At 39.3% G+C, this 8923-nt stretch overlaps 1 protein-coding gene across 4 annotated transcripts in view; it reads right to left on the bottom strand.

Annotated features, from left to right (window-relative positions):
- LOC129740127 (low-density lipoprotein receptor-related protein 2) overlaps positions 1-8923 on the bottom strand; it is a 113647-nt gene that overhangs the window by 81189 nt on the left and 23535 nt on the right. The window lies entirely within an intron of this gene.

Raw genomic sequence — 8923 nt, 5'->3', positions numbered from 1 at the left:
ATGCTTTGCTGCGCAAAGCGCACACAGCGAAACGAAAGTGCGCAGTATGAAGCTCGGAGTCAAAGCTGTCAAGTTATGAGGTTTGTTTACATTTTTGGGTTTTGATAATTGTCGAAAAGGTCACCGCGTTTATTGTGGTAAACTTTTTAATAATTTTTTTGGTAAAAAAAAACATTCATAACATGTTATTTTGATAGTTGAAGCAGCCATCAGTATGGTTGCAGCCAAAGTAGGTATGTATTTCACAATGATTGAAACTTTGCACTCACTCTCCCGTCCCAAAGCCCGGTCAGGAGAATGTTGCAAACGGAAAACCTTTCCATTCCAATGCAGTTACCTACATCTGTCAAGAAAATTATCTGTTATGTTCTTTCAAAAGAATTGTAATTTATTTTATTACACTACTAAGTTACTTATTTTTTCCAACAATTCTATAAACATTTGAACACCCCCATACTTACCTTTTTGTCGCCTAAATCTAGCCAGTCGGAGATTGCAAATAGTAGGTAGCTTGGTGGTTTGTTTGTGTGACTTTTCATTGTGCAATGCCGGCAAATAAGTATCAGATAAGATTTGAAAACAGAGTCTGGCTGTCTGTCTGCCTGTAGCCAAGATGATCAGGAAACGATGAGGTAGCCAATGTTAGTCGATATAATAAGGCCGGAAAAATATCGAAATCTGTTGTCACCCCCATCCAAAAAACCCGCAGGGTGATACGGTCAAAATTTGGTCAAGGGAAAACTCGTGTAAATCGGTGAAATCGTTTATTTAAAAAATCAAATTAAAGTTCTTTTTCAAGTTTAATTAGTATAAAATTCAGGAAAAATATTCAGTTAGGCTTCCGCTTTTCCAAATCCGGGCCAATTGCCGGGCCTAACGCTTAACCCCTGCCATCATATTTTGTACAGCCACCTTGTCCACCTTCTTCGCCGCAGAAAGCCAGTTTGCCTTGATTTGCTGCTCGTCCTTAGCAGTTTTTTTGGTCTTCTTTAGGTTCCGCTTGATAATAGCCCAGTATTTCTCAATTGGGCGGAGCTCTGGTGTGTTGGGAGGGTTCTTGTCCTTGGGAACCACCTGCACGTTGTTGGAGGCGTACCACTTCATGGCCTTTTTACCGTAATGGCAAATCCGGCCAAAACAGTACGGACCAACCGTGTTTCTTCAGGAAAGGCAGCAGACGTTTATTCAAACACTCTTTCACGTAAATTTCTTGGTTGACAGTCCCGGAAGCTATGAAAATGCTGCTTTTCAAGCCACAGGTACAGATGGCTTGCCAAACCAGATATTTCTTCGCGAACTTTGACAGTTTCATGTGCTTGAAAATATCTGCTACCTTTCCCCTTCCTTTTGCCGTATAAAACTCCTGTCCCGGAAGCTGCTTGTAGTCGGCTTTGACGTAGGTTTCGTCGTCCATTACCACGCAGTCAAACTTCGTCGTGTCAGCATCGTCGTGTACAGCCTCCGGGATCGCGCTTTGGCCGTCGTATTTTGTTTATCATCGCGATTTGGAGTCACTACCTTCTTGTAAGTCGATAGTCCGGCTCGTTTTTTGGCTCGATGCACGGTTGTAGACGATACACCCAGCTTATTTGCGGCATCTCGGAGAGAGAGGTTAGGGTTTCGCTTGAAACTACCGGCATCTCTCTTTGTCGTCTCAGCGGCTTCCGGTTTTCGATTTCCCCCCCGATACAGACTTCCTGGCTGTCGACAAACGTTCCCCTAACACTTTAATTACATTTGTAACGGTTGATTTGGCCACTTTTAGCGATTTTGCTAGAATTGCGTGCGAGTAGCTAGGATTTTCGCGATGCGCGAGCAAAATTTTGATACGCTGCTCTTCTTCCTTGGACTGCATTTTGACAACTGAAGAGTGAATTCCAAAATCAGAATAGGAGCAACATTCTACACACACACACACACACCTTCAAAATGAGGGGTGTTCAGGTTTTTTAAATGCAATATAAAAAGAAATACGTCAAATTGATATTGACCAAATTTTGACCGTATCACCCTTTACTACAAATGAGCCTTGAAATTTTAAATTATTAATTAATTTTTTCGATTGTGAGGAACATTTTATCCTTAAAATAATTTTTAGAAAAAAAAAATGATTCCACATTTCGATTTAGCTCTTTAAATTGAGTTAAAGTCAGATCTGATACGCTTGGCACCAAGAAAAATGTTAATTTTGCTGACTTATATTATCGAATGTTATGATCGGTTTAGTCACAATAAAATTTTTATGAAGCTGTGCTTAGATTGTTTATCAGTATTTTAAAAAGCAAATTCTCAGTCCGATCCGAATATCCGAATCTTAACAGCACATTTCTTCTATTTGAACGTCACACGCCACCGAAATCCCTGATCCGACGAAATGTTTCGGTCCGAGATTTGTTCGAATAAAACCATTCATCGTTTCGAATAGTGGTGTTGAGCGAATGACACAGCGTTGCGTTGCTTTGACTTGAATTTGTGAGCTCGCAAAGGTGAGACCCTCCCTCACATAGTCCAAGAAAAGTCCCCATCGTTGGGTGCCGCTGACTGGAATCGGCCGCAATTTTTCTGGGCACCAACAGCAACAGCCAGCGCCATCATCACGAGAACCGGTTATGGGGCTGCTGCCCATATAAAACTGTCTATCTGTGGCACGCACTTCTTTCATTTTTCCTGTGCCCTGGTCTGGCCTGTCTTGCAAAGAGGCTAGTTTGGGGATTGGTTTTTATTCACATTCACATCGGTGGTCCCCCCGGTTTTATACGAGAAGTTGTGAGGCAGAAAGAGACCGGCCGACGTTGGCCCTCCTCTCTCACTTCCACTGGATTGGGTTGAGATCATGCGAAAGTGTCTCCACACTCTCTTGGCCCCCCTACCGGAAGAAGGAGGAAACTGAATGATGATTGTGGGTCTACAGGGGAGGAAAAATTTCTAATTCTCCCATTTTAGTGCGCGCACTCTTACATGAACTGGATCACCTAGCAGAAACTTTAGCTCTAGCAGCAGTGCTAACCACTTTTGTGCAAAAACTGGTTGTTGACGACTAACAAGCAAGACCCACAAGACTAAGACGAACGCGACGACGACGATGGCATTTCGTTCATCAGACAAGCAGGTTCAGGTGATTTCTAACTTCGTTGGAAAGAGATTTATTTCCTCTGATCCGGGGCCGGGAGTTTTGATACGATAGCCATGAAAGTTGGCGTTTAGTTCCTGATCGTCGGATGTAGTGCGATTTTCTACTGCACCTACTAGGTAGTTGGATATGATGAATGAGCACGATTTTGGCAGACATGGCTGGGAGATGTTGAAAATGAGCTCAAAGGTTGAAACAGGGGAAAGGTTGAGGCCATTTACAATAAAATTCGATTGTGTTATTGTTAGCTTCTTTCTAAGTGTATGAGATAAAAGTTCCAACTTTTATGTGATTCTGATAAAAAAAATTACGACCAGCTGAAGTCCTAAAAGCATTTTGTCGCATACACCATTTTAATATTTAGATGGAATAAGGTCTCTGTATGATCACCAACAAGCTTGCGACTGCAAAGCATTGGTAAATACCCTTCATAAATTAACGTAGAACCACGTTGTTTTCACATAACCCGCTTGATTCAAATCGATGGGATGTCAGGCTATCCTCTCGATGTGATTTTTCTTGTTTTCAAGATGTATTCTCAATTCGGAATTCAGAAATTTAATCCTAGCAGTCACTCGACTGTCCTCTCAACCCACTGGATATTCAATTTGATGAGATGATCATGCTTGTCCCATAATTTTTTTTATAAATTTTAAGATTTCTTCTCGACTTGCTTAAAATTTCTATCTTATCTTAAATTGCTCTCTCAACCCCCATGATTATCAATTTGATAAGATATTGAAGCTGTCCTCTCGATTCGCCTTTCAATTTCAAGCTGTTCTCTTAACTCGCATGGAATTTCTATCGATATAATCAGGCTGTCCTCTCAACTCACCTTTTAATTTCAAGCTGTCATCTCAATTCGCATGGAATTCCGATCGATATGATCAGGCTGTCCTTTTAAGGGGCCGTTCAAATATTACGTAACGCAATTTTCGAGCATTTTCAACCCCCCCGCCCCCTACGTAACACAATCGTCTCAAAATTTCTAAGCAAAATCCACAAAGCGTAACAAACTGCTATACCCCCTCCCCCCCTTAAAGCGTTACGTAATATTTGAATGGTCCCTAAATAGCCTTTCAAATTCAAGCTGTCATCTCAATTCGCATGGAATTTTTATCGATATGATCAGGTTGCCCTCTCAACTCGCATTTCAATTTCAAGCTGTCCTCTCAACTCGCTTGAAATTTCTATCGATATGATCAGGCTGTCCTCTCAACTCCTCTCAACTCGGGGGAACGAAACACACTACTAGATTCGCTTGTATGACGACCGACACGTTTGGGGAGAATCGCCCGGTGTCGGTTAAATCCATTCACACATACAGTGTCGGACAATAGAATAGGACCGCTCTAATGCAAAATATTCAAATCACCTTTAAACTGCCAATTCAAATATAATATGCGACACCTAGCGGCAAGCACTTATTGTAGTATGCCAACTTTGTATACTGCACGTTTGTTGCAATCAAAGCAACCATTTTGTTCTACTCGACCAGAAAGCTGTCAGAGGCAGGGTTGCCAACATATATCTAATATATAAAGATGAGTTGGACTATATATGTTTGTTTGTTTGTATGCACCTTATACATATCCACACCGCTTAACCGATCAGCCTGAAATTTGGCACAGTTATGTATTTGGACCATGGTAAGGTTTTAGTAATAGTTTTGAGCCCCTCCCATCTAAGAAAAGGGACCCTCCCATACAACTTTCGTTTTTTCTCCCACGAATTAAAAGTCATGGCACCATTTTGTCGACCGATTTTCGTTTCCTTTGGCGGGGTTGTTTTCACCACCCCCATGGCTGGGCATTAGAAACGATCATGCAGAGTTCACGTGTACTGAATAGCAAATCAAAGCTTGCTGAGCCTTAAAAATTTGAAAGAGAAAATTTTGGCGGGTGTTTTTTGTCCTCCTACTATTCAAAGCACGTGGTACCGGTACGAGATATTGGGATGCAACCGATTTTCATAAATTCCAGCTTTCCCCAGCTTCAGCCATTTTCATATATTTGGGAATTTTCATAGAGATAGATAAATTAATTAGATTCAGAGTTATAAGTCCAAGGCTGCGATTTTAACGCTTCCATAGCCTTCGAGGAATTCAAACGAAGGTTTAGAAAATTGATTAGGAAATGTGACTTGACAGCATTGAACACTTTTCGAAATAATTAATGGGATGATTGTGTCCAACAATGGAAACATTGAAATATAACTCAAATTAAATCTTTTTCTAAAAATTATAATGGTATCTTCGGTTCAGAGATAGTTTGTTTTCGATAACTTCAAAAAAACTATAAGTAAAACTTTCACATTTAAAAACAAGTACTCATAAAACAGTGTGATTTTAAAAAGCACACATACTATTGAAAACATGCAAAGTGAGTTTTAAACATGGTTCAACAATATTCTAAAGTCTTTTTTGAAAATTTCTTAGTAAATAAAACTTGAATATACCATTGTACAGGGAGATCAGCCAGTTTGAAAAGTGGGATGATCTCCAAAAAAAAAAAAAAAGATTTTTATCAAATGGGGGATGTGAAAGTTTAACAAACAGTTTCATCAGCTGAAGATAAAAAAAAATCAGGTAAAAGCTATTCAAGCTTCCTTTGAAATGGTGGGTGGAAAAAATGTTTGTTATGATAGGGTGAACAAGCATTCAAGGGAAATAATTTTGAGTTACTTTGAACACAAACCTCATAACTATATTCAAAATTATGAACACGAGAAAAACAATAAATAATCTTATTCGAAACTTAAAAAAGACTAACAAAATTTACAAAGCTAACATGGCCTAAAATTGGCAAAATTTCTTATATCTAATGATGAATACCAAGCTTCCCAAATTTTGAGAATTCCAACGACCAATTTTGATTTTTATTTTATGCAAACCCGAGCAAGGCCGGGTAAAATCAGCTAGTTTTCAATAATCAGGGAACTGGTGAAATAAAAATCAGGCAAAATCAGGCTACATAAGTAACGGAAATTCTTCTAAAAGTGATGACCTTTTTTTTTTTTTTTGGTCATCACTCTACATTTTTACTGTGTTGTGGGCCTACTTGGTTGCATAATTCTACTGAATCAAAGCCGAAAGATTCCTTTTCATTCCCTTTTTAAGATATCAATTAATGGGAATCTTTCGATTGGTTTCATTCAGCCACATTTTCGCATTTTAACTTCAGCAATGGTACCTAATTTAGTTCCTTATGACCCATTTTTCATCACATTCGCAAAAATCAGGCAAAATCAGGCATTTTTTGAAAAATCAGGGAAATTCAATGGCTTTTCAGGTTATCAGGCAAAGCCTCGAAAAATCAGGCAATCCCTGAAAAATCAGGCATATTGGCATCTCTGGTCAGAGGGTGAAAAAAGTCGCGTCATAAAATAAGACCAGCTCATCGGTTCGGCTGTTCCGGCATTTTCAGCGCTCTAGATTTGAAGAAAAGGTGTTGTTTTCGGTGTTGTTTGTCCATTTTCGTGTCCTGGTAAGTATTTCCCATAAAATTATTCATGTAAATCATGAAAACAAACAAAAAATAAAGATTTCCTTCCTTCTACTCTGTTTTCGGCGAAAAAGTGATGGGTCGGGCACAGCACTGCACGGAGGTCCAGCGAGCGATCATCCGGAATCTGTACAAGGCTGGCAAAAGCCAACGCGAGATTGTCGACTATTTAGGAAGGTCGAAAACTTTCGTTTTCAACGCGCTTCACAGCACCGGCAAACGGGAACTGACCGGCCGCCCCCGCAAAACGACGCCGAAGGACGATTTGGCAATCAAGCGAGCCTCGCAAAAGAACCCTTTTAAAGCGTCCGCAAGCAGATCAGAGACGAGCTGAACTTATCTGTGAGTTCCCGGACGGTTCAGCGACGGTTGGCGGAGAAGGGACTAGGAGGAAAAAGTCCCCGGAAGGTGCCGATGCTGACGCCGAAGCACTTGAAGGCGCGGCTGAAATATGCGAAGGACCACTTCGATTGGGTCGGTCCGGAAAAGGAGAAACTATGGAGAAATGTACTGTGATCGGATGAGACCAAAGTGAACCTCATCGGCTCGAACGGAAAGAGTTGGGTCCATCGCCCACTCGGCTGTGCGTATATGCCCCAGTATACAAATAAAACATTCAAACATGGAGGAGGTAGCATCAAGGTGTGGGGGTGCTTTTCTTGGTACGGGGTGGGTCCCTTGTATTGGATCGACCGGATTATGGACCAGCATCTCTACGCCCAGATACTTCGGGAAGTAATGCCGCCACACGCCGAGTGGGAGATGCCCCTAAAGTGGCAGTTCCAGCAGGACAACGACCCCAAACATACCGCTAAAACGGTTAAAAAGTGGTTTCAGGATAATAAGGTAGACGTTATGGAGTGGCCAGTACAGTTCCCTGATCTCAATCCCATAGAGAACCTATGGGGAATAGTTAAACGTAAGGTGTACACCGAAAAATCTAAATACAAGCAGCAGCTGTGGGAGAGAATCCAGGCGGTGTGGTACGCTATCCCGGTGAGAACGTGCCAAAAGCTGGTGGAGTCGATGCCGAACCGGGTGCGAGAAGTGATGCGTGATAAGGGTTATACCACCATGTACTAACCCTGCAAATCGATCACGGTATGAGTTTCCTTTTTTTTTAAATTTTTTTTACCAATTTCTAATTCTAAAGCGGTTCTATTTTATGTCGCTTTATTTTAGTCAGTAAGTATGCTTGAAACGCATTTTAAATAAAGGACAATTGTTTTAACTACGGATGAGTTTAATTTCTTCGAAGAATGGAATTTACAATTTGTAAATGGTTTGATGCACTTAAATGGACATTTTTTTCTCAAAGTTTGACACTTTCTGTTTTGGAATGAGCTGTCCGACACTGTACATGATTTGAAAACCAATAAAGAGCAATTTTTGAAATTAGAGCGCATTGGCTAACTGGGTTTAAAAAACTTATTTTGTACGATTTAAATCTATGAAAACGCTTTTTATGAATAATTTTCTCTACATATTTTGGTAATTGTGATTAAAATACGGTATTCTGAAAAATACCAGAAATTTTTGATAAGATTTAAATCAAGATTATATAACAGATTAGATTTTTCAAATTGAAATTTTAGTTAGTAAATTCGCTTATCGGTCATTAAGGTTCACCCTATTTATGTAGAAAAAAATCAAAAACAAAAACAGGGGTATGATACTAGTAAGTAAGTAAGGTAAGTGTTCCTATTGTGGCATGTGTACCTAATGTTAACATACCGTTCGATTTTGACTGTTTTTGACCATGTTTTTCACTTATCACAATTATAAAAAAAAAGATAATGTAACGGATCATGTGAACTTTCATTTCACAAACAAATTAGTTTTCTAACTCACAGGAATTTTCGTAAAATTCGGATTGTTTCAAAGTATGTCCAAATTGAATAGAATTGTTAGCAAATTTCTTTAAAAAAAAACATATACAGAAATAGAAGATATAAGATGAATTTTTCATCCGATTTTTTTGAAATTTTTTGTCGGGTTGTTTTTTATCATGGTTTTAGTAATAATTATGTTAGAACTATGTTTTTTTCGTGTAGAAACTAAAAAAAGCTTATGTCCACAATTAGGAACACTATTTTCAATGTGTTCCTAATTATGGACATAGTCAAAGTTTTCCAAACTTTAGCAAAGTCATAGAATATATTTGAAATAAATTTGGTTGGTTGAATTGTGTTTTAACTTAATTTTCAACGATCTGTTAAAATTAGCTGTTTTGAGTTAATAAAACATGATTATTAACTTCATGACTTCAGTGTATCTCAAAGCTATAAAT

Source organism: Uranotaenia lowii, chromosome 1, assembly GCF_029784155.1.
Source record: "Uranotaenia lowii strain MFRU-FL chromosome 1, ASM2978415v1, whole genome shotgun sequence".
Taxonomy (NCBI): domain Eukaryota; kingdom Metazoa; phylum Arthropoda; class Insecta; order Diptera; family Culicidae; genus Uranotaenia; species Uranotaenia lowii.
The sequence above is the reverse complement of the archived record's forward strand: the minus strand, read 5'-3'. Positions and strand labels throughout refer to the sequence as shown.